Source organism: Eumetopias jubatus, unplaced genomic scaffold, assembly GCF_037043125.1.
Source record: "Eumetopias jubatus isolate StellerSeaLion01/CBP00866 unplaced genomic scaffold, mEumJub1_p1.0 scaffold_14, whole genome shotgun sequence".
Classification (NCBI taxonomy): Eukaryota; Metazoa; Chordata; class Mammalia; order Carnivora; family Otariidae; genus Eumetopias; species Eumetopias jubatus.
The window spans coordinates 62,575,205-62,602,338 of NW_028274820.1; the positions used below are offsets into that span (position 1 = coordinate 62,575,205).

The 27,134-nt window shown below is 45.5% G+C and overlaps 1 protein-coding gene across 1 annotated transcript in view; it reads left to right on the plus strand.

Moving 5' to 3' along the window:
- The window catches only part of MTURN (maturin, neural progenitor differentiation regulator homolog), a 68,402-nt gene extending 42,063 nt beyond the window's left edge, over nucleotides 1-26,339 (plus strand). The window contains exon 4 of the transcript XR_003611693.2: nucleotides 25,457-26,339. The gene's annotated coding sequence lies outside the window, so the exon portion shown is untranslated. The remainder of the gene's footprint in view (nucleotides 1-25,456) is intronic.
- The last annotated feature ends 795 nt before the right edge of the window (nucleotides 26,340-27,134 follow it).

The following is a 27,134-nucleotide window of genomic DNA, read 5'->3' on the forward strand; positions in this document are numbered from 1 at the left end:
TAATGAAATGATGTAAGACAAAAGGTAGTCTGCACAGTTCCTAAAGCACGCTTGTGGGATTGGGATCTGAATGGAGGGCCAGCATTCATCACCCCATGTGGTGACAGGCCTGGGAAAAATCTCCTAGGCCCCTGAATCTCCCCCACAGCTGGCCAGACTTCCATTGGTACTTGGGGCAAGGTGGGGATTTTCCAGATTTATATCGGAACAGAACCCTTTTGTCCCGCAAATTTAACATGGGATGGAACTGAAGTATTTGAAGCTGATGAAGTGGAGTCCCTTGTCAGAACAGAGCTGGGGACAGCCTAGATCTTTTCTCGTGACCTGTCCCTTGAGATTCGGAGGTGGCCTACGTATCTCCCTGAGCCCCAAAGCTTCCCAGAACTTGGTTTGAAAACAACTGCACTGAAGTATTTTACATGGTCCCTGGCAAAGTACTAGTCATATCAATGCATTATGATAATATAAATGCTAACTATTATACTACATTATTATTATAATTTATTGCTGACATTTGCCACAGTGGTTCTCAAACTTCAGCTTGTGTCAGAATCACCTGGAAATCTTGTTAAAACACAGGTTATTGGGCGCCACACCCAGAGTTTCTGATTCAGTTGTTTTGGGGTGGGACCAAGAATTTGCATTTCTCACCAATTCCTAGGGATGCTGATGCTGGAGTCTGGGGACAACACTTGGAGAACCTGCTGATTTAATGTGTGCTTTCCATGGGACAGGCACTATGCTGGGCACTTTACTTGGGTAGTTTTACTTCCTGCTCCCAAGTAGGCTGTGAGGTAGGGATTGTGCTATTTATAACCCTTATTTACAGATGAGGAAATGAAGGCTTAGAGAATCTAAATAACTTGTTCAGGGTCTTACAGCTATTGAGTAGAAGATTCCAGTCCAAGTGTGATTCCAAAGTCCTCGCTCTTCACCATAACATTAAAATTAAAATGTGTTATAAGGAGGGATGGTCACACTTATTGCCATATATTTATTTCCACTCATTGACCCAGTACAAATGAGTTAATGAAATGAACTGGCCCTGTAGAGGGAGGGTTCCAGCATAGTTTGAGGTTTGATGGAGAGCAGAAAAATGAGACAAAACAGGACTGCTTGAAGAACAGACCACAGTTTACTGAGGTCTGCCCATTTGGGGCACCTGGGAAGCTACCAACTTCTCAGGATACCCTGGAGATACGTGACCAAGAGAGGCAGTACTTGTGACAAAAGAAGACGAATTTCACTTGATTGATTGATTACTTCATTGATTACTTCATTTCACTTGATTGATTAATTACTGAATATGCTGGGTGCTATTTGGTGCTGGCGATACAATGGGAAGTAAAAATAGGCATGGTCCATGATTCTCAGAGCCTACAGTTCACTCAACATTATGAAGTCTAGTAACGATTTTGCCCAGGTCTTGAAATCTTGAAATTCAGCTTTGGCCATATGGTGCTTTTATGTCTCAGCCAGTTGGTTCTGACTCTTCCAAGTCTTATTATCTTCTATTATTCACTTTGTCTGTTGACCTAATGACTAATTTCCATTCTGACTCACTCATGCAGTTCAACCCAGCTCTGACATCATGATCTCAAAAGTCTGCCTTCTCAATAGATCTTTTTTAAATTCTTGATTATGGACAAAATTTGGCTGGTGTTTGGTAATTGGTAACTTGTGAATGTGACTAATAGGTGGAGGTTTTTTAACTGGTCTGCTCTTGTCTTCTTACTCATCACTGCTAATTACCCAATGTGTCTGATTTGCCAGGTGGATGCTTAATGAACGGTCTTATTACTGGAGCTGGCACACCATATTCAGGTCCAAGAGACCATGGCCCTGGGAGGCAGACTCCTGCAGTTCTCCATTCTGTCATCTAGGACTCTTCCTTCTAGAGTAGGTTGGAGGCCACATCTGATCCTGGAGATCATGTAACACTGTTTGATTGCAAGGAAATGTCCTCTGTATCCTGGGCCTTATTTGGGAGGATGCTCTGTGTTACTTATCCCAATTTGGATTTGCTCAGTCCAGCAAAGTTATGACCTATAAAAAAAAGTAATAGTATAAATAGTCCTGACAGCTGGCATGCCAAGTTTCAAAGGCTCATGTGAAAGAAAGAAAAATTATAAGGGAAGAAAGGAACGCTAGGAAAGAAGGGCTAGTAAGAAATTCATGCCTGATGTGAAACACGGTTTTCACAGCGAGCTCAAGAAAACCTCCAGGCTGCCTCCCAGAGACACAATTTTCGGCTCTCTAATCTGTAGATTGGTTTGCATTAAAACCAAATCTAAATGTAAGCTTCAAAGTAGGAAGTCAGTATTCAGGGCAGACATATGGACTGTTTGTTTTGAACAAGTGGCTGTGGCCAGTCTTCTCACAGAGTTGGCCCAGAGAAAGTGTGTGAAACACAGACTGTGATAATAGCTGGCCCGGGGTGGGGCCTGTGGAAGGAAATAAGTGTTCTCAGAAAGAAAAAATGAAAAAGAGAGTAATGAGAAGCAGCAGCCCACGCATTCGGTTCTTTTGGTTAATGTCAAATTTTACTCACTGCTCCTAACAGCCCAACCGGTGATTTTTCTTATTTGGGTGTTTCCAGTGGAAAGGTATCCAGGTTCTAAAAAGCCTCAGTAGTTGTGTCATGAAGGACACTACCTCCATTATGGCAAAAAATTAGCCTGGGCTCTTCCCCCCACCCAGATACCCTCACGCTGCCTCCTCACGTCCTGCTCTGCTCTCGATTTTGGCAGGGCACCCCTCCAGCATGACGTCCGGCCTCAGCCCCATCCCTAGGTTGCCTAGCCAGGCCCACATCAGCGTAAGGGGCAGAGGAAAATGAGGGTGAGGAGCTAGTATCACTGAGTATTTGAGAGCTCAAGCTCTAAAGCCAGAAAAACATTGGTCAGATCTCCAATCTGCCTTTTACTATGTGGCCCTGGGCCTCAGGTTCCTAATAAGTCTTGATAATAACATGAACATATTATAAAGATTCAGTGAGATGGGATAGAGTAAGGGCTTAGTTCAATGCATGGCACATGATATATAATCAGCAATTGGTCCCTGAGATTACTGGAGTCTTGGTCTTAGTATTAGTCTGGGTGGTTTAAAAGAAGAAAGTGTGGGTCAAGAGCAGTTCTCAGATGAATCTGTACCAGTTATGAAGTTTGTCCAAATTAGTTTCTTTAATATATTTTTTAAAGATTTTATTTATTTATTTGACAGAGACAGAGGCAGCGAGAGCAGGAACACAAGCAGTGGGAGTGTGAGAGGGAGAAGCAGGCTTCCCGCCAAGGAGGGAGCCCGATGTGGGACTCAATCCCAGGACCCTGGGATCATGACCTGAGCCGAAGGCAGACGCCCAACGACTGAGCCACCCAGGCGCCCCTGTCCAAATTAGTTTCTAAATCCATTATACAGCACTAGAACATTCAGTAGAATATTCTGCAGTAGAACATTCTGCAATAATTAAAAAGGGCTATGTCTGTGCTGCCCAGGATTGTATAGCCATTGGCACATGAAATTGGGCTAGAGAGAGTAAATTTTCAAATCTAACTAATTTAAACTTTAGTGACCATATGTGATCTGTAGCTACCATGGTGCAGAGCTCCATAAGATGAAAATTGCCAAGTATGGGGGCGCCTGGGTGGCTCAGTCGTTAAGTGTCTGCCTTCGGCTCAGGTCATGGTCCCAGGGTCCTGGGATCGAGGCCCGCATCGGGCTCCTTGCTGGGCGGGAAGCCTGCTTCTCCCTCCCCCACATCCCCTGCTTGTGTTCCCTCTCTCGCTGTGTCTCTCTCTGTCAAATAAATAAATAAAATCTTTTTTAAAAAGTTGCCAAATCTGTATGAGAAAGGGCAAACATTGTGAGGGAACAGTTAAATGTGAGTATGAGGAAGCATAGAGCTCATAGGATTGAAAATGTCAGAAAGAATCAAATGTTTAATGAGTAATGGACATAATTCTTATTACGGCCCCTTAGCACAAAAACAAGTAAACTATGAAACATCTGTAAACATTAGAAGTCAAACAGCCCAGTTTCTAGAGCTATGTGACAAACTGTAATTCCACTGAAATGAAAGAGATTGAAGTTTGGCTTGGAATGGAGAATTGCAAAATGTGCCCCACTTGGGAAGCAGCCCCTGTGAGTAAATGAGGCAGCATCAGGTCTAATCGTGAACCCCATTAGGCAGAGGAGCTTCCTGAATGTCCTTCTTGCAGGCGTGTTGAACCTGTGCAGGTGAGAGTCATCTGGGGGAAAGAAGCAGTGCTTATATAATCACCGCTGAATTGGCAATGAGCTTGCTCATTGGCAACCTAATGAAAAAGCCCATATGGGGAGAAAATAAAGTTGGTATGTTTTCTGTTCCTAACGGCACAACCCAAGATACAGGTATAAATGGTGTTTGTTCAGTAATAACTGTGTCACAGACGTTGTGACAGAATGTCTAGTGTCTATAATAAGTTTAAATATTAGGAGAATTATAATCCGGAGGGTCAAGGGTCTAAGATGAAAAAAATGTCTCCCAACAGCACTGGTTTCACGTAGCACTGAATATTCACATGGAGATCCCAGAGAGTTGAGGCAAAAGTGGCCCTACCTTGAGAATGAAGATACTTGCCTTTGAGACCTGGTTTCTGCTGGTTACCGTGCGAGGGTCCTTTAGCAAGTTACTTACATACTCTTTGCCTCACAGTTTCCACGCCTGTATAAATGGGGTTGGGACCGACTACCTCCTAAGATTCTTATAAGGGTCAAATAGGAAACGATTTGGAAAACAGCAACGCACTTAGCAAGTGTTAACTGTCATCACTGTTTTGACTTTCTCTGTGGTGCTCCGAGAGGGCGAATGGTGCAAGGTGATCACTTTACAGATGAAGGAATGAAGCTGAGAGGAAGGGGTTTAATGACCTGCCCAAGGTCACACAGCTATGTGGCCAGCACTCTCAGGGGGCTACGAGAAACCAGGCGAGGTTTAGCCGATGATCACAAAGGTTTCGTGTTTCTTAGGAATCCCTTGCTTTAGGAGTGCTTAAACTCATGAGGTTGTGGGGCTGGAACAGTCAGAAGTCAGACAGCCTTTAGATTCAGACAAGAGCGGCCCTGCCCAGGGCCCCGTGTGTTAGTTAGAAAGGCCTGCAAACTGGACCAAATCCAGCCTGTTTGGGTAAATCACGTCTGATTAGAACACAGTCGTGCTCACTGGGTATTTACCACAAAGATACAAATGTAGGGATCCAAAGGGGTACATGCACCCCAATGTTTATAGCAGCAATGTCCACAATAGCCAAACTGGGGAAAGAGCCAAGATGTCCATCAACAGATGAATGGATAAAGAAGATGTGGTATATATACACGATGGAATATTATGCAGCCATCAAAAGGAATGAGATCTTGCCATTTGCAACGACGTGGGTGGAACTGGAGGGTGTTATGCTGAGTGAAATAAGTCAATCAGAGAAAGACATGTATCATATGACCTCACTGATGTGAGGAATTCTTAATCTCAGGAAACAAACTGAGGGTTGCTGGAGTGGTGGGGGGTGGGAGGGAGGGGGTGGCTGGGTGATAGACATTGGGGAGGGTATGTGCTATGGGGAGCACTGTGAATTGTGCAAGACTGTTGAATCACAGATCTGTACTTCTGAAACAAATAATGCAATATATGTTAAGAAAAAAAAAAGAAGACGTAGTTAGCAGGAGGGGAAGAATGAAGGGGAGTAAGTCGGAGGGGGAGACGAACCATGAGAGACAATGGGCTCTGAAAAACAAACTGAGGGTTCTAGAGGGGAGGGGGGTGGGGGGATGGGTTAGCCTGGTGATGGGTATTAAAGAGGGCACGTTCTGCGTGGAGCACTGGGTGTTATGCACAAACAATGAATCATGGAACACTACATCAAAAACTAATGATGTAGTGTATGGTGATTAACATAACAATAAAAAATTTTTTAAAAAATTAAGAAAGCTGCTAAATTACCAAACTATATAGAGCTCAGTGGAAGATTGTTCCTGCCAAATGCATGTGAGAATTAAACTCAGGTTGAACACCAGCACAAGAATGGGGGAGGTAGATCCTTGCAGAATGGAGAAACCACTTGGACAACCACATGGCTTATGTCATATGTGTGAAGCAGGCTGAAGTGGCTAAAGGCCCTTTGCAAGTCTTTCTACAAATAAAAGTAGTGTCCCAGATGAAAAAAAAAAAAAAAACGCAGTCGCGCTCATTCATTTACAAATTGTCTTTGGCTGCTTTTGTATTACGATGGCAGACTTGAGTAATCTCAATAAAGACGAAAGCCAAAAATATTTACTCTCTGGCCCTGGACAGAAAAGGTTTGCCCACTCCTGCTTTCCAGGGCCCCCGTATCACAAACCACACAAAAATAAATGTATTGAAGAGCACACGGGCCTTTTCTCCCTGGGGATCTATCTGATCAGCACCTGGCAGAGCGTGATCCATACCCCAAACAGCCTCTGTTGTTACCAGCCCCTCCTCAGGTCTCAGGCCCCAGACCTCCACATCTGCACTGTGTGCCCAAAAGAGACCACCTCTGGATGCCAAGAAGGTTTAGGGCTTCTACTGTTCCTGACTCAGGTGGGCATGGAGAACTTTGGAGTGCAGGGAGGATTCGAGGTGCATAAGTACTCAGTCAACCTAAATGACAAATCAATCAATGCATCAAGCCCTTCCCCTCAACTAGCATAAATGTAGTAGTAGGCTGTTGCTTAACCAAGTGTCAGTTCCTCATGGAGCTGGGCATCCTTGCTTCTCTTTGAGTTTCAATTCCTGGTTCTGGATCTGGGGGTACTCACAGATTGACGTGGTATTTACAACAGATGCACATGGCAACTGGGGAATATTTTGCTATATTAACTCATATTACATTTAAATGATTTTCATTTACATAGATCTTGATGTAACATGAGTAATGTGATGCATTTCTTATATTGGCAACTCGATGGACGTGGAACACTAGAATCATGAACAACTTTATTTTTCTAAAATGATTTTATTTAAATAATTTTGATTGAAACTTCACATATTATATGTTACGTTTTGCCTTTTAATTTTAAAGATAAATTTCTAATTTTTAGAAGAAAAATGCATCTTTGAAAACATGAACATTTAAAAATGTTTCATGTTTTTCACCTTTATTTTCATTTGCATTATTTGATGGAAACATATTCAAATTTTATATACTTTGAATACTGTTTTGACTTATTTTTATAATCCTTTGAGCATTAATGTCAATGAAATAAGATCTAGGTTTCTTATTTATGATGGTAGTCATGCCTGTTGGGTTTGGCAAGAGCAGAAATAACGTGCCTATCTTTGATTTTATTTATTTATTGTTTTTTTTAGACAACAGATGGGAAAGTGACTGAACAGAATCATTAATAGTGTTATTCGTCCCCCATCCCCCAACCTCCTGATAGGAATTCCCTCGTTGGAATTATATTGATTACCTTCTACCTTAGTATTTCTGGGAATCTGTTTTTCAGGGAAAACAATTCTCTTCAGTACTGGGACTACACAATCCCATGGCACTGCTCTCTTGGTGGGTTCAGGTCTCTTTCTCGAGCGGCTAATTTACTAGGAGTCTGCTTCTGAGAGGTTCCTGCAGTTGCCAGTGCCGACCTCCTTGAAGCCCCATCTGAGGCTGTCTTGCCCAGGAGGAGGAGGAGGAGGGAGGACCTGGCCAGGAAACTGGAAACAAGGTGGCCTGCGTCCCTTTGTCCTGTAGAGAGCTGCTTCCCCTGGGTACATTAGGACCAGCCATTCAGGGAGCCAACCAAAAGCCCACTTCTCTTGTGGAGGGGAGAGACACACTTCCAAATCCACCCAGGGCTCCCCTGGAAGGCGGGCACAAGCCATTTTTAATTATCCAAGTGGCTCCAAGGCCAGGGCTCAACTCTGGCACCCCAGCGCCTGGGGGAGCTTCTCCTACACTTCAGAGGAAATACGTATTCGTTGGTTAGCTCACTCATTCACTGAGCAAATGCTGACTGCTTGCCCACTGGGCCAGCCACTGTGCTAGGCATAGGCCACAATTGTGAAACATGGTCTTCTTGTGGTATATAATAAGACATATATATTTGGCCTTTGTCTCTGATTCCTGGTGCTGAAGTTCTAAAAGCCTTGGAACTTCATCGTAGGGCTGTCTTTTGTGTTTCATAACGAGCTCCTTTCTGTCACACTTGACTTTATGCCAGTGAGGTGACTTCAGGTGGGGTCCCCAGAGAGCCTTGGATGGCGCTGATCACCAGAAGGACCCGAAGTTTAGAAGGTTGGTGGTTTCAGCCCCATCCACGGTCAGGGAGCAGGGGGGGTGGGTTGCTGGAGACTGAAGTCCACAAAAACTCTTAAAACGGGCAAGAGGGAGTCAGAGCAAGAGTGTGATTATAGGACTTGAGCTACTGGGTCCAGTAGTACCTCCTCTGAGATGGACGGATGTCTCACTTTGCTGTTACACAAACCAACACACTGCCTTTCTTGTTTAAGTTCATTGAAGGTGGGGTTTTCCTCACTAACAAGCAGGAGTCTTGACTAGTAGAGCAGACAGGGAGAAAATCTGCTTCCCCAGAAGGTGCCGGATGCCATTCTGAGAGACGGAAGACGGGAGGCGTGGGCGAGCAGCTACCCAGTGGCTGCTTTCGGGGCCCTGCTTATCCCCTTCGCCCGCCCTGGGCATCCCCACAGCCTCCCGGGCCGCTTCCGTACACATCGTCAGCTTCCTCCTCAGTGCCCGTGTGTGTCTGTCTGCCGTCGTGGGCTCTCCCTCCTTCCGCTCGGCTCTCCAAGCACAGGACAGACTAAATCACAGTCTCTTAAATGAGAGGGTTGATTTCTTTTTCACGTGACGGTTTATGCTGGAATAGCAGCCTGGCCCGGTGACGTTGTCAGAGGCTCACACTCCCCCCACGGTGTCTTCTCCTCATCCTTAGGGTGCTGACATGGTCCTAAGGGGTCCCGGCTGTGCCTGTGTCCTCATGTCTGTTGTTCTGGTTGTTGATTCACTGCTGAGGTACCCCGTGTTCCCTTCTGTCTCCACTCTCTCTCTGTGCGAGTTTAGTGCCACTCTTGGGCACCTGGTGGCCCGCTGGCTCTCACGGAGAACTTGGTAAAGCCTGCAGACATCTTCTCTGCCATCTTGCCACTTCCATAAATCTACACACTCCAATCTCTCCCACCTTCCAGATCCTTCCATCATCCCTTGCCTTCTCTAAATCTCAGTGTGGAGTAGAGAGCAGGGCACAGCACACCCCCAGAACCCATCAGTGGCTTCCCACTCCTTCCAATCTGCTCTCCTTCCCCCACTGGGAAAACTCCAGTTTGGATGAGGGCGTGGGGATCAGGAGAGGAAACCATGTCCCCTCATCAGGTTTTTTTACAAATCTATTTTTCACACCCTGGGTTTTTCTTGTTGTTCCTGAGACTTAGGCTCTTGACAATCAAAGGCCAAGAACTGACTTCTTCAGGTATTTCTCAGCTTTTTGCAGTGTCTCCTCATCCCTGAAGCAAGGTGGGTGTCAGGCCAATCACTGGGCAAAGGGACACAGCATAGAAGGACAGAGGGGAGGAGAGAATCTCATCAGAGAAAACGCCAGTCTAGCCCCTGAACACCAGGAAAACCACAATGCTGTGACTGAATAGGACGCCTTAGCTTCCTGCCATCAAGATTGGGAAACCTGTCTCACATACCAATGTCTGGTACATATTTTTGCCCTGGGAGCCCGAATAACCCCTGGGACCATTGTAATTTTGCAAAGAAGATTATGCATATTTCCCCATCTAGGCTGCTAGGTTGTGGACCTATTTCAAAGTAATAACAGCAAATACCATGAACATGCCCTCAAATCTCATCTTTGTAGGAAATATGCCGGTCTCTGATCTGCCACTGACTTAAGTGTCAAATGTGTTTCCATTGCTGCGTCTCCAGGAATGAGACCCAGGCTGGGGGCTGGCAGCTCTACCCCATGGTGCCAGCCTTCACAAGACTGTGCAATCAAGTTGCCCACTTTCAGGTCTTTCTGGTCTACCTGCCAAGCCTCATTTGCAGGGTGTGTAGCTACATGTAACTCCTATGGCAGATGGTCAGGGTCACCTTTCAGTAAAATAGGGGAAAAGTCTGTTGGTAGCCAATGACCTGCATGCCATTTCTGGCACAAACATATTGCAGGTTGCAGATCCTGCTCCACCTGCATGAAAACACTGTCAATGACACTTCAGGCAACAATGTCTTTCTTAAAGTGTGTTCTGTGTAAAAGTGATAGACGTTATATGAAAATAGGGCTCTAGGATCAAATATATTTAGCAGGCCCACTTCCCAGAGTCTTTAACATACAAGTGCACGTTGTAGTGCTTGAGATGGGGGCATAATGTGTAACGTTGACCAACTCACTTGGCCCCCGAGCATGTTCTGGCACAGGTAGCTCCTGAGACTGTGGCTGGGTGGGACACACTTTGAGAAATGCTGAGGCAGTGTGCACTTCTCTTGCTATAGTATATTGTTCTGCAGCTCTGACCGTTGTGGTTTGGGGTCAGAAGACAAGATTACCTTGTAGAAGCTAAGGGACTAAGAAGCAGCAATTTGGAGTCACTGTAAAGGCAGCATCTCATCATTCCTGCAAATGTCCAGATATGAAGAAATCAATGGCTGGACGATTGCCACTGCTCACTTCAGGGCTAGGTTTGTCTGGCTTTGTGACTGTGTGTCCAAGGTCCAAGTTGTTTCTCTTATTTATACTTTTTTTGGGGGGGGAGGGGCAGAGGGAGAGAGAGAGAGAAAATCTTAAGCAGGTTCCATGCCCAGCACAGAGCCTGACGCAGGGCTCAATCCAAGGACCCTGGGATTATGACCTGAGCCGAAGGCAGATGCTTAATGACTGAGCCACCCAGGTGCCCCAGAGAGAGAGAGAAAATCTTAAGCAGGTTCCATGCCCAGCATGGAGCCTGACACGGGGCTCGATTGCACGACCCTGAGATCATGACCTGACCCCAAATCAAGAGTCAGATGCTTAACTGACTGAGCTACCCAGGCGCCCTATACTTTCTTTTTTGAGACACAAGCACAGTCTTCAAGAACCCTGAAACATGGTAGGGATCATACAGAGCCACTCAGAGTCTTTTTGGGTGATAAAACCAGTGGCGTCTTATTATTAAATTCATTCATCCACCTACTGTTCAGCACCTACCAGGTAGTGGGCCCTATAGAACACACAAGGTTGAATAAGGCAAAGTCTCTATTCTTAAATATCTCCTGTGCTGGCTCTGTCTGATATCTTCAGCCATTTGTGTTCTAGGAAATGTTACAGTAATGCATTTATAGATAAAAGAACCCATCTGGAGATGAAGTAAATAGCTGGTTCAAGTTTTGGTGCCACGAGAGGAGAGGCTGTTCCAAGGCAGCTGAAAAAGGAAAGAAGATCGTTATTTCACTTCCACGTAATTTTAGTGAACTTCTTGGAAGAGGTGGTATTTTGACAGATCTGAAATAAGAGCATTGGACTGATCTCAAGACAAGTCGTTCAATAAATGTATGAGGATCCAGGCTTGGAAATATTAGCACTGTGAACGAAATGAGGCCACCTCCACCGACAGCTCAGAAGCTGGGTATTCTGAATGTCTCTGTACACTGTTGAAGGTTTTTCTGCATTTCCTAATTCCCACCATTGTGAGCTGCTGAGCCAGTGTTTCATCATAATCTTGGCCCTTAAACAGTACAGTTCATCCAAAGATGACAGGGTTTTATGAATAGAAATTTGGCCTTGGACCCAGTTTGTAATAAATCATATGCTTCATTATACAGGTGAGGAAAAGGGACCACCTGCTGGATGACAGATTTGCCGTGCGGCAAGAGGGCAGACTCCGTGCGGTGTTTCGGAAAGGGTCCACTGTGAACTTTGACCCATGAGGTGACTTTCTTTTGGAGGCAGTGGTGTGGAAGGAGGACCATAAGAGGCCAAGGAGAGAAAGAGGGAAAAATTGGGGGTGGATGTTCCCCTCATCCACTACTCCGTCAAAATCATTTGAAGCCCCAGAGAAATGTTAGCATGGTATGATGCTTAATAAATATTAGAGGAGAAAATAAAATGCTTTTTCTATTCAAGCCCAATCAAGATCTACATGAAGAACTGGAGAATTTTTCCTCTCACTCAAAATTAACAAAAGGCCTATTAATAATGTTAGGATGTGACCTCACTGTGGTTAAAAAAGATCTGTGTCGCTGGTATGTAAAATGGCAGGTAAACCATGCAGGACTAGGGTGGGCAATGAGAAATATAAACATAAGTGAGAAAAGGAAATAAAAATGCAGTGGCAATAAAAGACTTGGATTGACACCAGTATTTTCAAAGAAGCCCACACAACTTCAGATTCAATAGAAGTCCCTTTGCCAAGGACTCTGACACATTGCATCTATCAGCAGGCTGGCTGCTTATTCCTAAGGAACGTCCCTAAGACCGCCCTTTCCTGTTGGTCCTCTGAGCCAAAGCCCGCCTGGTTCTCGGCTCCTAATGCTGCAGCCATCATTGTACGGCCCTGAAGCTCAGTCAGGCTGCTCCGTATGCTGCCTCACAGTTATAATCCACCTTCTCTGATTTTGCCACACTCACAGACGTTCATTTTTTTTCTCCATCTGTAACGGAGGAAATAACAGATAATTAATTTGGTGACTAATTAAGCCTCAACAAGGCACTCAGACTTGTCTTGGTTTGTTTGATGGCCTGCTGAGGCAGTGGACCCAAAGATTTGGTTGATTTCAGTGGCCTGGAATCTCTGCATTTGACTACAAGTGAGAAGTGGTACCTGGTGTTGGAGAGTTCCTGGCGAGGGGACAGGATGCAGGTGGCTGTGCCTCTCTTTGGTTCCACGGACAGTTTGGGAGCCCTTCTAAGAGAGAAAAGTTAAGAACAAAAGCTAGAGAAGTTGTTTTTCTAAAGAGATCTGTGATACTGGGGTGAGATTGTAAGGTGGATGGTGAAGGCAGGATGCCCCAGCAAAGCTGCTAAGTCCTCTCCCCACTGCCCCAGGTGACAGTAGGTTGCAGAACAGGGGAAGGGCTACTCCCCACCCCCCCACCCCCCCACCCACTCCCCCATCCCACTCCCCCCCCCCCCACCCTCCGCTGCAGAAAATGGCCCCTGGAGGCCTGGCAGCTTTGAGAACAGAAGCCTGTGATAAACAACCATGGACTGGCCAGGAATCTAGTGTAGATTTGTGAGTGGGCCATTATATGCTCTGTCCGGAGAGCATAAAGGAAAACGTTAAAAAGAATAAGCCAGTTCATTCGAGATAGAAGCTGCTGGTGCCTGCCAATTATCTGTGTGCTCTGCTCCTCCTGTGGGCACTGCCAGATGACATCTCCCAGCCCCCTTGCAAGCAGGGACCATGTGACTAGTCCTGGCCAATGAAATGTGGGTGGAGCGATGGACACCACTTCCAGGCCTGGCTCCCAAAACCTTCTGTGAGATCCTCCACACCCTCTCTCTTCGTTGATCTGCTGGCTGGATGTAGAGAACCTAGTAGAGGACTCTAAAACCCTAGGTGACAAAAGAGCCACAAGATGGAAGGGGCCTGGGTCACTGAATGACAGCATGGAACAGAGTCTGTCATACACACCACAGCCCCGTCTTCACTGGATGTGATGTGAGCGAACATGTAAACTTTTTTGTGTTAAACCACTGACATTTGGAGCTTGCTCGTTACAGTGGCTACCATACTGGCTAATACTGAACTGAAGGTGAGAAGTCATGACATTGAGAGAGGGACCAAGGCTACCTAGTACCTTCTCAGATGTTTTTCAGTGAAGTTTCCAGAAGTGCAAACAAGAGTACATGCTTATCCCCAGGTCCTGGGGCTTGCGACCCAACTGGTTCACTTCAAGTTTCAGTTTCCTCTTAGCCTTCTGAATGGAAAACTTGTCTTCTTTTCTATAAGATATTCATGTTTATCTTCATATAAAAGTAATCTTTTCTGAGTGTTAGCCCTCCAGTTGAATAGCCTTTTAACCTGGCCTCCCAAGTGGCAGCTTGTTACAGTTGGGCTCCAAAGATCCCTTCCCCATCCCTTTGCCCCGGTTGTTTGGTGCAAAGCAAAGCTCAGTCCGGAAACCCCTGTGCAGGGTTTCAGTGAGTTAACACCCATCAGATTTCAGATGCTTGATTTCGTTCTTTAAAAACAAAAATGAAAGCAAACTTGGTCTCATTTTTTGTTAATGCTGAGGCTATTCAGAATGTTTTAATAATTTGGTTTGACCAAAAAGAGCTTATTTTGGTTTTGGTTTTAGTTTTAGACAGAGCTAATTAAAAAAGAAGAAGAAGAGGAAGAGGAGGAGGAGGAGGAAGAGGAAGAAGAAGAAGGAGGAAGAGGAAGAAGAAGAGGAAGAGGAAGAAGGAAGAGGAAGAAGACAAGGAAGAAGAAGAGGAAGAGGAAGAAGAAGAAGAGGCAGAGGAAGAAGAAGGAGGAGGAGGAGGAAGAGGAGGAGGAAGAAGAGGAGGAGGAGGAAGAGGAAGAGGAAGAAGAAGAAAGAGGAGGAAGAAGAAGAAGAGGAGGAAGAGGAGGAAGAGGAGGAAGAGGAAGAGGAAGAAGAAGAAGAAGATGAGGAAGAAGAGGAGGAAGAGGAAGAAGAAGACGAAGAAGAAGACGAGGAAGAGGAAGAGGAGGAAGAGGAAGAAGACGAGGAAGAGGAGGAGGAGGGGGAGGGGGAGAAGGGAGGAGGAGGTGGAGGAGGAGGAGGAGAAAAAAAAGAAAGAAGAAAGAAGACTGGAGATACTTACCAAAGCCATGTCCTTCTTCGAGGTGGGGTAGCCAAGGTGTAAAGATAGCTAATATCGTTTTCCCTGCCTTAGTGGGTTTTCCTCCTGTTCTGATTGAGATCACACTGCCCAGATGGTGACAAGCCAGAGATGTAGCCTGGGCCCTGGAGATTCACCTAGTCAACACTTGATTTTCAAAAAGGAATCCTTCAGGATTACCTTATATCGGGGAAAGGCACCTGAGTCCAGTTATGGACAAATTGAAAGCGCCCAATTCTCTTTATCTTTTCTCAGTGTTATTTGCTTATCTTCAGTGATTTGTCTGGGAGAATCACTGAGAAATTTCCTGCCAGAGGCAGAGCAAGCTCACTGGGCTGCCATCAGTAGAGGTGTGAGCATCAGCAGGAGTCACACTTGGACCAGCTTCTCCATATCTTACTGTCTTAATTTTACCCTATGATTTTCAACATAGACTTAATAACCATTGTGTCAATATAGGACCTTCAAAAAAGTTGTTGAAACAGAAAGAATGGAAAAGAGGGACTTGAAGTGATATTTATGTATCAATATTCATAGCAGCATTATTTACAATAGCCAAAAGATTGGAAGCACCCCATGTCCATTGATGGATAAACATGGATAAATAAAATGTGATATACACATGCAATGGAATACTATTCAGCCTTAAAAAAAGGAAGGAAATTCTGACCCATGTTGTAACACGGATGAACCTTGAGAACATCATGCTAAATGAAATAAGCCAGTCACAAAAGGACAAATACTGTATAGTTCCCCTTATATGAAGTACTTGGGGTAGTTGGATTCATAGAGACAGAAAGTGGAAGGGTAGTTGCCAGAGGCTGTGGGGAGGCAGAAATAGGGAGCTAGTGTTTAATTGGTCAAGAGTTTCAGTTTGGGAAGAAGAGAAAGTTCTGGTGATGAACAGTCGGTGATGGTTGCAGGGCAATGTGAATGTGCTTCATGCTGCTGAACTGTAATTTTAACATGGTGAAGACAGTAAATTTGATGTTATGTGCGGTCTCCCACAGGTAAAATGGTTGAAGGGACATGACATTGGAGAGTATGTTTAGATGACGGTCCCCTCGTGGTTCCCCTGCCCTCAGATACACCTGGGCAGTTGGAGTAATTAGTTAACATATTTTGTTTGCATATAACACCCAGTTAGTGATTTATTTTGCTGCTTTAGACTCCTGAGGAAAACAATAAGACAATTTCCTCCCTTTCCCTCACAGCAAAGAGCCAGGCTTTTGTGTTCTTCAGTTCTGTGCCCACTCTTCCACAGAGAATGATTGGCTTTTCTGTGTTTTAAAAGCTGCTGAAAAGGGGTGCCTGGGTGGCTCAGTTGGTTAAGCGACTGCCTTCGGCTCAGGTCGTGATCCTGGAATCCCGGGATCCAGTCCCGCATCGAGTCCCGCATCGGGCTCCCTGCTCGGCAGGGAGTCTGCTTCTCCCTCTGACCCTCTTCCCTCTCGTGCTCTCTGTCTCTCATTCTCTCTCTCTCAAATAAATAAATAAAATCTTTTTAAAAATAAACAAATAAATAAAAGCTGCTGAAAAGACAACCCCACCCAGGTCTCTATTTAGTCATTCTGGACCCTTCTAGGGAGAGTTGGGAGTTACCCAAAATGGGGAAGGGTTGGAGCAGGGCGGGTGGAGCCCAGGAGTTTGAGATGGGGGCTAAAGGACGGGAGGGGCTGCAGCCTGAATACTAAGAGGTGGTTGGGAGGTTGTGGATTTGGGGGGTGTGGGCCCCCAGTGGAAAGTTATATTAATGTCTCAGAGAAGGAGCCACTGATTGCCCCAGAGGGTTTCAGGGCAGGGCCTGTGTCAGTGAGGAGGTGCCCATATGCCCACACTATGGCAGCCTACGGCTTGGAGGAGAGCCCACCAAAGGTATAGAACCAATGCCGGCAGCAGCAGCAGGTAGCCAAAGGAGCCTCATACCCAGGACAACCACAGTGGATTAAGGAGCAGGCACCACCTTTATTCTGGAGGACCACATAAGCTTCCCTTTCAAGTGCCAGTCACTAGAGGGAGGGGGGAGAGCCCAGGCTTGGGGGGGTGGGGAAGGAGAGAGGAATAAATGCTCAGCTGGATAGGAGTCAATGGAGAAGAAACAAAGAAGTATGTCGCTGCCTACATCTTTAACAAGTGCCTTGGCACGCTTCCAGCCATCACAATTGTCCATATTTTACTCCAAATCCAATCTGTGGCTCCTATTGTCTTCTTACACTGGGGGACACTTAGGAAAACATAACAGATGGCTGTGTGTGGCAAGAGCGCTCCTTTCCAGGAGTGAGTTTTGTCATAAATGCCTTTCTCTTTCATCCCCCAAATATTTTTTCTTCATATCAAAAGCAATGTATTGATATTGTAGAAAAGTATAAAGAAGACGTAAATCTCCCATAATGCTACCAGCCCAGAGACAACCACTACTAACATTTCACTGCATTTCCTTCCCTGTCTTCCCCGTGCATTGTTTCATGTCTTTCGCCAGGTACATCCTTCAGGTCCCACTGCCCACATGTGCTGATGAGCCTCTACTAAACCCTTCTGATTCCAGGCCCTTCATGAAGTGGCAGACAGAGCCAGGAGGACAGGGTGGGACACTAAACAGAGAGAACGCTAACCCACCCATAACGGAGGCAGACACCACCTTCTCAGCAGATTCCTCATCAAACAGACTTGATCTGAACATAAGCAGTTTAGATTATATCCAGCTGGTTCCAAATGTTTGTTGGCACTTACATGATATTTACCCATAAAAACAAGACTGTAAATGCTGGTTAGATTCACAGGCCATAAAACCTGAGGTGACTGAGAGGTTGTTGATAACTGCTCTGATCACAGATTCCTCCTAAGCCTTTCTGCATTCTCGGTCCCTCCGAGACCCAAATCCCAGATGTCCAAGTCTTGACCTCTCACCTGGTCACGAATCTCTAAACTCTCAGACTGTGTAGATTTGGCTGGGCAGATGGCAGTGGAAGGTCAAAAGCAAGGTGAGAGGGCTCGGGTGGGAGAGACACACACCATTCACAAGTCCAGCACTGCTAATTAGGGAGTTAGCATTGAAATCATGGGCTTTGGAGACAGCCCTGCCTGGGTTCAAATTCCGGCTCTGCCTTTGATTAGTTGTGTGAGTTTGGGCAGCTCACTGAAACTCGTCGAGTCTCAGTTTTCTCATCTATAAAATGGGAATGATAATACATATTTTTAAGGATTTATTTGAAGATTAGATAAGATAGGACATGATTTCTCAGACTTGAGAATGACAGTATCTTATAGAGTCCCACCGTTGATTTGAATTTCTTAAATTAGGACATTTCCTAAATACTGACGTATACACTCTTTACAACTACAAAACCAAAGGCGAGATTACAAATTAAAAAGACCCAGCCAAATTAAAATGGATTAGTGTGATTAATGATGTTATTTCGCCAAAATTAATTCTGCTTCTTGAAATACTAGTTTCTAGGATGTGGTTCTTTTGAACTTGGCATCCCTAATCCACCATATGCTATGCAGTGGTTCAACTTGCCTCCAACCTTTCTCTAGTCTAGACGTTGTAAACTGGAGAAGAATATATATTAAAAATGATTTTTGGTAGGGCGCCTGGGTGGCTCAGTCGTTAAGCGTCTGCCTTCGGCTCAGGTCATGATCCCAGGGTCCTGGGATGGAGCGCCGCGTCGGGCTCCCTGCTCAGCGGGAAGCCTGCTTCTCCCTCTCCCACGCCCTCTGCTTGTGTTCCCTCTCTTGCTGTCTCTCTCTCTGTCAAATAAATAAATAAAATCTTTAAAAAAAATGATTTTTCGTCTAGCATTTCCAAATCAGGGAATTGATTTTAAGGAAGTCACAAGAATTTTCATGCTAATATTACTCATAAAGGACAGATTGAAATTACCTAAATGGTTAATAAAGAGTGTTATGGCATATACATATGAGATTCCACCATCCAACATGAAAAGTCATGTTATTTAAGTGTATTTATTGACATAAACTTTTACAATACATTAATGGGGGAGAGATCTGATTACCAAAACATATATATGGTATGATCCCATCTTTAAAAAAAAAAAAAAATCTTATGTCCCTAAATACATACAAGAAATCTGGGTGTAGTAGTCACATAGGTGGGTATGACAGAGAATGCTAGTTGACCCAACATCTGTTCTCTCTTCCATGGTGGTAGAATTTTTGACAGGATTCATGGCAATCCAGCTAAAGACTACATTTCCCAAAGATCCCTGGGTGGCACAGTCTATTGGGTGTCCCACTCTTGGTTTTGGCTCAGGTCATGATCTCGGGGTTGTGAGATTGAGCCCCATGTTGGGCTCCACACTCAGTGTGGAGTCTGCTTGAGTTTCTCTCTCCCTCTCCCTCTGCCCCTTTCACTTGTGCTCTCTCTCTCTCGAAAATGAATAAATAAACCTTAAAAAGGAGTGCGGGGGGGGGCACCTAGGTGGCTCAGTCGGTTAAGCATCTGGCTTCGGCTCAGGTCATGATCCTGGAGTCCTGGGAGCACCCCACTCGTGCTCTCTCTCACTCTCTCTCCCTCTCTCTCAAATAAATAAATAAAATCTTAAAAAAACAAAAAAAGACTCCATTTCCCAGCCTTCATTGCAGCTAGATAGGACCATGTGACTTTGTTCAGGCTAATGGGATGCAAACAGAAATGCTATTTGCAACTATAGGTGATTCTCCAAAAGAGAAGGGGCATGTTCTCCCCTCTGTATTTTCCCCTTTTCCAGTAGTGGAATGAAGTAGTGGTGAAGAGCCATCTTGGACCACACACACAGGTGGAACAGCCAGGAATTTTGGAGCAAGAAGATGGAAAGAATCTGGGTCTCTGACAGTGTCTCAGAGCAGAGCCAAAATACTGAGTCCAATGCTTGCATGAAAGTGAAATAAAATCCTATGCTTTTTAAGCAACTATTTCTTTAGGTCTCTTAAATGTGGCTAAATCAGTATTTATCCTACCCAATGCACATAGGGAAAAGACAAGTTACAGAAGGGAATGATTAGCAGAGAAATGCAGCTGATAGGTCAAGTAAGGTGAGGGCTGGAAAGCATCTGCTTGGTGAAGCAACAGTGAAGTCACTGCTGACCCCAGGGAGAGCATTTTCAAGGGGTGATAAGATCGAAAGCTCAGTTCTAGGAGTGAACTCCAAGTGAGGAAGGATGGACAGTAAATGGAAGCACACTGCCAAGTTTAGCTGGAAAGGAGGCAATAATTAGGTGATCACTGGAGAGTGCCATGGAGCTGGAGAACAATCCTGCCTCACATCCCTTGTCCTCTCTCATGGCATTCTCAGAGAATGGGAGCCTCTCCTAACAATAATCACTAATGTTCTTGGCCTGTCTTTCTTACTGGCAATTGTGTAACAAGTCACTCCAAACTTGGTGGCTGAAACCACAATAATGTATTTATTATTTGTCAGGATGCTGTGGGCTGGCTGGGCTACCATGCTTCCTGTGGTGTGGGCTGGAGCACCAGCATGCCCAGAAGGCCCAAAGCACTGGTTATTGGTGGACCAGAGGTCTGGTCTACATGGTTGCTTGAGCTTCCCCATGGCATGGCGGCTAGGTTCCAAGAAGAAACATTTCAAGTGCGCAAGAACACAAGTTGCTAGTATTTTCTAAGGCTTAGCCTGAGACTAGCATGGTGTCAGTTTCATCACATTCTATTATTCAAAGTGGATCACAGGGCCACCCAGATTCGAGGGGAGGGGACTGCCTCAGGACGCAGCTACCAGGAGGCACTGAGGACTACCGGAAATGACTTGGAGGGGAGGGAGAGATTGCCAAGGGGCAGGAGGAAATTTGGGGGGGAGATAGGTATATTTCTATATCGATTGTGGTGAGGGTTTCACAGGTGATACATGTATTGAACTTATCAAACTGTACCTTTTAAACTTATACAATTTATCATATACCCATTATACCTCAATAAAGCTATTTTTAAAAAGAGAGCAATCTACTTACAGAATGGAGGAATATTTCAGTAAATTATGGTATATCCATTAGGTGGATTCTTCTGTAACAATTACCACTGATAAGAAGAGTCTGAAGGAAGGCTGGGAAATGTTTATGAATGAGAAAAGTGGTATGAAATTCAGAGCCCGCCGAAAATTTCATAAAAATGTGTAAGTGTAGGCAAGGCTAGAAAAGCTTTTGCAAGATGAAAATACCTTCATTAGGGAGGTAGAATACCATGGCTTTTCTCCTTTAATTGTCGACATTTCCTGCTATGTTGCTGTATTTTCTTTATCATTAACGTCCCAGTCCTTTCATTTTGCCTTCATTCGGTTGTGGACGTGTCAGGCCTCTTCAGCTCACGCTCTGACAGTGCAGATCCTGCGTCTGTCTACAGCCGTCTGTTGCTGCGTGGGCCACTCCTGACACAGGGACACTTGCCCTGGGCTCTGGGGGGGGGGGGACAGTGGCACTGCCTGGAGTGACACTGCACCTCTGTGTTTGTCAGCCCTAAAAACAGGCTCTCTCCCTCTCCACCTGGAGCTGTCACACAGGCTTCCAAACCCAGACAGGTTCTATTTCATAACAACTTCCTTATTAGTCACTCTCTTCCCACTTCCCTTTCCTGCCACCTTCTTCTAAAAAAGCACACCGGCTCAGCAAGCACCGTGTGCCTGCACCCCGGCCAGGCATCCAGCTCCCAGAGTGAAGTGTGGGCAGCAGGTCCCTGATAAAGGATTGCAAGCCGGAGCCAGAGAGGCCCCTACTGGGTCCCTGTCACCTGGCTGCATGCAGGAGCCCGACGGCCAGGGTGCTCCGTTTGCATCCAGCTCCAGCCATGGCTTCTGTCGGGGAGGCTCTTTGGTTGTCAGCCGCCAACTCGGTGTCTGTTAAACTGTTCCTCAAGGTGGCCGCACTAAAACTCAGGGCAACACAACAGAATGACCAGTGTGCTGTCTAATCAATTTGTTCCTAAAATGAGACTTTTTGCTTCGGGCAGAAGACCCGTCAGTTTCCGGTGAGGACAGCCGAGGCGCTCCCAGAGAAAATGTAGGTCCTCGGTGGCTCGTGGGGTGTCTGGCCTCTGTCTTTTGGGTCTCACTGGTCCTCGTGTCTATCCTAAAGCAGGCTTTCAGAGCCATCTTCTCTCATATTTCCCCCCTTACCCTTAGCCTCTCTCACTGTCTTTTTGACTCTCTCCTTTAAGTTTGCACAACACTTTTGGCAGAAATACATTTTGCAAGCTGTAGTCACCATGTAATGGTAATGCCGGGGTGCCGTCTGTGTGGGAGATGTCAAGGAACAGGTGATGGCGTGCTGTGTTGCAGCTGGGATCCTTTGCCCTTTCCCTGAGCCCCTACCAGGCAAGAAAATGCAAGCGTGGGAACAGGTGCACATCCGCTGCCCCCCCTTCCCCACATTCTGGAAAGAAAAAGAATACCAAGAAGCCTTCCTTTTCAGTGTTCATGATTTACATGATGAAAAATGTTTCCTGTCTGTGGCCATTTCATTATTATGGTAATTATAGAGGATTCCAAAAACAGTGGGGAAACGTTATCAAGTTGGGCCCCCAATGATTTAAAATTACATTTATTTATGCCTCATCCAAAAAGCTTTTTTTGGTAAGAAGAAACCGGGTGACTTGAGGGAGCTAGATTACTTTTTAAGGTTAAAAAATGCTAGTTGTAATATAAAAAAATAAAAGGGGGATGGTGTTGGAAATCCCTCGGACATCCTAAGTACTGGGAATAAAGATTTTAGATGTTACTTCCACTTTCAGAGATGGAGAAGCTTGAAGCACAGATAGGACTTGATTGTCCCGAATTGCGGACCCTTGCCAGTCCCCACAAGGTGATGAGGTCCTTGAAGGTAGACTGCCACGTGGAAACACTTTTGCAGCCTCATTAGATCGGGCACAGTAGAGATTCAGCAACTATCTGTTTATTTATTAATAAACAACTGTTTCCTGGAAAGGACCAACAATATCCATATGTTGAACATGGGCACTTTCATTAGGACAATTAGTTATGTAATAAATGTATCAATTGCGTATGCCCTCCATATTTCAGTCACACCAGGGGTATTAGCTGAGCTAGCAGGTGTAGCTAGGAACGGACAGCAAAAGGCAAATTAAGAATGCCTTAGCTTCTCAGAGGGATACTGTTTTCACATATGGCATCGATTCCTGGGAGTCTGTGGGACAATGAGGAGTATTTGTGCGATTTTACAGAGCTGAGGCGGCTTGCACAAACTGCATTACTCAACCTGCCCGAAGCCCTTGCAGATATAAGTTCAGGTGTGTTTACCCTGTCACATGGCAGGACTGAGTGAGGCCAGGGTTGGGTGTTGGGCGAGCCTGGGACTCTCTGCCCAGGCTGTATGTTAATATCACCTGTGGAACTTCTTTCACTCTACCTGTTGCCCGGGGTTCCTCCCTGGACCAATTATATCAAGGTCCCTGGAGCGGAGTCCAGGTATCCTATTTTTTAAAGCTCTCTAAAGGGGTCTCCGATGGAGCCAGGGCTGGCATCTTCTGGAAAGCCACAGGGAAAAAGGGGCACACAGAAGGAAAGGTAGGAGGAGAGAATCCCTTTCTGCTCTCCACGAGCTCCCAGTTTGCTTCCAGCCAGCAATACTGCTCCAACTTGACTGTGTACACAGACCACGTGGGGGTCTGGCTGAAATGCAGATTCTGATTCAGTAGGCCTGGCTGGGGCTGGAGATTCTGCGTTTCTAGTGAGCCCCCAGACGGTACAGATGCGGTTGGGTAGCAGGCCACACTTGGAGTAGCAAGAATCTAGAGCTGCAAGGTCTAATAATGTGCCCATGAGCCACGCGTGGCTACTGGGCATGTGAAACGTGGCCAGTCCAAGTTGTAATCTGCTGTAAGGATAAAATAAACACAATTTTGAAGCTTTATTACGAATAAAAGAATATAAAATATCTCGATAGTAACTTTTATAGTGATTACATGTTGAAATGATAATATCTTCGATAAAGCAGGTTAAATTTAATATATTGTCAGATTAATTTTACCTGTTTCTTTTTCTTCTTCTTTTTTTTAATGTAGCTACCAGGAAATTTTAAGTTCCTTATTGACTTGCACCATGTTTCTGTTGAACAGGGTTGGTCTAGAGCACTGTTCACGGCAACTGTGTGGTGGCGAGAGCATTTAAATGGGACTGGATGTGAATGCAATTGCAGGGTGGGTGGTTCCCTGCTTAGAACGCAGTCTGTCACTTACCAAGGGCTCACTAAGAGCCCTCACTGTTCTAAGTGCTTTGTATGAATTTGCTAATGTTCGAGGGCTCACAACAGCCTGTGAGATGTGTTACTATTATTTTCATTTAACAGATGGGGGCTTTGAGTCAGAGATAGTGTAAGCAACTTGCCTACAGTTAGCAAGCATAGTGAGTTTTAGATGGCCCTGCTCCAGACCCTCCCTGCCTCTGTACCTTCTCCATGGAGCAAAGAGACCAGGGAGCCAAGAGGATGTGCCACCTGGAGCTCATCCTCCTATGCCTATTCTAGAATATGCTCTGGTTACCCAGAATCTCAGAATTGCCTGCAGGGTTAAAAGCTAATTAGCAAGGCCTATGTGGATCTCTTCCCTAGATCCTAAGGATGGGTTGCTCTTTGATTGACCCGGGCTGTGGCTGAGGGCAGCCTTTTATGGGGGCATGGAGGAAGCTTTGGTGCAAGATGGAACCAGGGGTGGGAAGAGACGTAGGGCAGGCTGAGTGTTGGGGGCTTCCAGTTGTGCTGTTGCTCTGGGCCCCACTAATGTCAAGAGCAGGCCTAAGGCCTGGATCCAATGCCAAGGACCACGTGCTGAAAGGGCTGACAGAGCTGAAGGTGGGCTGCATTCCAAGACTTTGCAGGTGACTCTGGGCTTGGAGACTCACCCTTACATACAACAGCCACAAGGAAAGCATTGCTACTGCAGTGATTATAGGCCAGTGGGTTTCTGATCTTCAGAAGTCCTTGGTATAAGCCAACTTAGACTTTAAGGGTGGCAGTTTCCCATGCCTGTCTCCCAACCCGCCATTTTCTCAAACTCAGAATGATCCACTTTATAGAAAGCAGCCCTTTTGTTCTGGAAAGCAAAAAATAAAAGTCTCACTGTTGAAATCACAGTGCTGGAACTTATTTCAATACTATAGCACCACTGGGGGGGAAAAAAAAAACCCTGAGCTTTGATAAAGAGTTCATTCATGTAAGTGCAAAAAGATGCAAAAAAGAACAAGAGTGTATTTGAATTTTTCTTTCTGTAAAAATACCGAGGGTGGGAATAAATGCCCCTGAGTCTTGTTTGCTGAGGGCCATTAGAGCATTCTCAAAGGAAGATTCTGAAACACAGAGCATTGCTGGGTCCCTACCCTTGCTGGGCTAGTGGCAAGAGACTTTTCAGAACTCTGGTCTGATGCCTCCGTGACTATCGCTGTGAAACACTGTTTTCTGTTGTCTGCCTTGCCCAGGTTCTTTCCCGGGCACTAGACTGGAATTCAGTGATCAACATCAGGAGGAGCCCTTTGTGGTATGTTGCTTTGTTAGCAACACGCAAATATTCCTCTTATCTAGAAGCCCATCCTCAGCCTCATTCTGAGTCTTCTGTTCTTGCAGGATCATCTTTTGAACTGCATAGAAAATAAAGTCTTGACATTCCTCTTAACAGCATCTACAATAAATTCTTGCTTTTCCTTCACAGGAAAGAGAAAGAAAGAAGACACAGCAGCAGGGGAAGAATCTAAACAGCCTTCAGGGTCAGGCCAGGGTGAAGGAGATAATCCTTATCTCCTCCGAGATCAAAATAAGAGGCAATTAATTCACTTGGCCGGGCCGGCGGACTTTGAAACCACTCCCTGATAATGAGGATTTCTGAACTGGGGAATGAATTACCTGGGTGGGATAGAATCTCCTTCCCTTGAGGTACTTAGGAGCTGGAGCAAGAACTGGCAGACTTCAGTGCTGATTGGTTTGCGTGGACAGAGAAGAATTAGCCCTGTGTCTGCTCAGGAGGATGATGGGAGCAGGGAGCAGAATAAAATCAGTTTTTCTCCTCCCTTCTAGATCTTCTCAGGCAATTCAAATAAACCAGGCTAGCACTGGTAAATACCTTGCATTGTGGTATTTCCAAAATGCTTTGATGTTACTTCAGTTGGTTCTTACAGTGGCAACTCCATGAGTTAGATGGAAAATGCTTGTAAGTGTGGCCATCGGGAGGGGACGACTGAATGCAGTGAGCTGCCCCCGCTCACACAGCTGGTTAGCACCAGAGCTGGGACGAGCGCAAGTTTCCCGACGCATTGCTCTTTTCCACTGAAGTTTGCAAACCCTGAACCCGGTGAAGTATTAGGAATGGTGGGGATTCTGCTACAGCTTACATTGCATTTCTGAAATTTTTCAATGTGTTTAAAAATGAAAATAATATAGACTTCCCGCCTTATCTCCTTGTCTCCTTGTTAATGTTTGGCTGGAGGGTGCATGGCTTGAGCCTTATTAGAATTGACACAAACCGCAAATGCAACTACATTGAAAAAAACCGAGAAAGAGAGAGAGAGAGAGAGAGAGCTGTCCTCTGCCTAATTGCATGGTTGGCTTCACTGTGAGGCATTGTCCCAGGGGCTTGACTCCAAACAGGAAAACTCTGGGGAGTGTATTGTTGGGAAGAGCCCAGTCGCACTGGAGGCAGGTAAATCAGATGATCTGATTACAGCTTCATCCCAACTGGAGTCCTGTATGGCTCCTTTCCTTAAGAAATTTAGAGTAAAACTGAATTTAAAAAAAAAAAATTGAAACCTCTTTATATGTCCCCGATGTATACAAAGTCAAAGAAGGGAGTAGCTGAGTTTCTGTGTCCTGAGGGTTTTTTCAGGGTAGTGGAGGGTGGAGCTGTAGACCTAAGAGGGAAATCCACAGCAAGTATTCACCTTCTAATCACCTGCAAACGCCCAGCTGGCTCCCCACCACTTCTGCCCTCACCTAGGCTGGTTTTAAGGTGCAGGCTTGTTACAAAAATGTCGCGTGAAGGGGCACCTGGGTGGTGCAGTCAGCTGAGAGACTGACTGCTGGTTTCAGCTTAGGTGGTGATCTCAGGGTCACAAGATCCAGCCCCGCCTTGGGCTCTGGGCTCCATGGGGAGCCTGCTTAAGATTCTCTCCCTCTGCCCCTCCCCTGACTCGGGTGCTCTCTCTCTCTCTTTCTCTCTCTCTCTAAAATAAATCTTTTAAAAACAATGTCATATGTAGGTCAGCAATGCCTGTGAAAATCAGAAAAGTATTTAGTATGCCATAGTATTTGTAAACATGAAAAAACAAAGGCATATTTCATACTCCTTTAGGAAATGTCAGTCTGGAGCTTGAGAAGAAGGGGTTATAAGGGTGCCT